This window comes from Dendroctonus ponderosae, unplaced genomic scaffold (genome assembly GCF_020466585.1).
Source record: "Dendroctonus ponderosae isolate FM_Combo_2020 unplaced genomic scaffold, Dpon_F_20191213v2 Dpon_F_20191213_1, whole genome shotgun sequence".
In the NCBI taxonomy this organism is placed as follows: domain Eukaryota; kingdom Metazoa; phylum Arthropoda; class Insecta; order Coleoptera; family Curculionidae; genus Dendroctonus; species Dendroctonus ponderosae.
The window spans coordinates 41,743,661-41,744,017 of record NW_026017110.1 but is presented as its reverse complement, the minus strand read 5'-3'; positions in this window follow the sequence as shown (position 1 = coordinate 41,744,017).

Here is a 357-nt window from a genome sequence, read left to right as displayed (position 1 = left end):
AAACATGTGTTAGACCCATTATGACAAAGACACGAGTACAGAATGTGACAAAAATGGATCATTATTTGCAATTGAAAAGTGTGCAATTTTGAATATTGGCAAACGTTATTTTAAAGCTCATTAATGCTTTTTCTTAGCAGTTGCTTATCAGCAAATACTTCCACATGTTTACTTGTTGGATGACGTACTTGAACATACCTTTAGTGATTCAATTTTGTCAGACACTTGATTTACATCCACTTCTGATTTGGTAACACTTTCTAAAAGTTCCACAATAAAAGCTCTACGGCTAAGCAAATTTTTACAAATATCCATTAGCGTTTTCGGAATCTCTTCAATTGATGATTTCATTCCGTC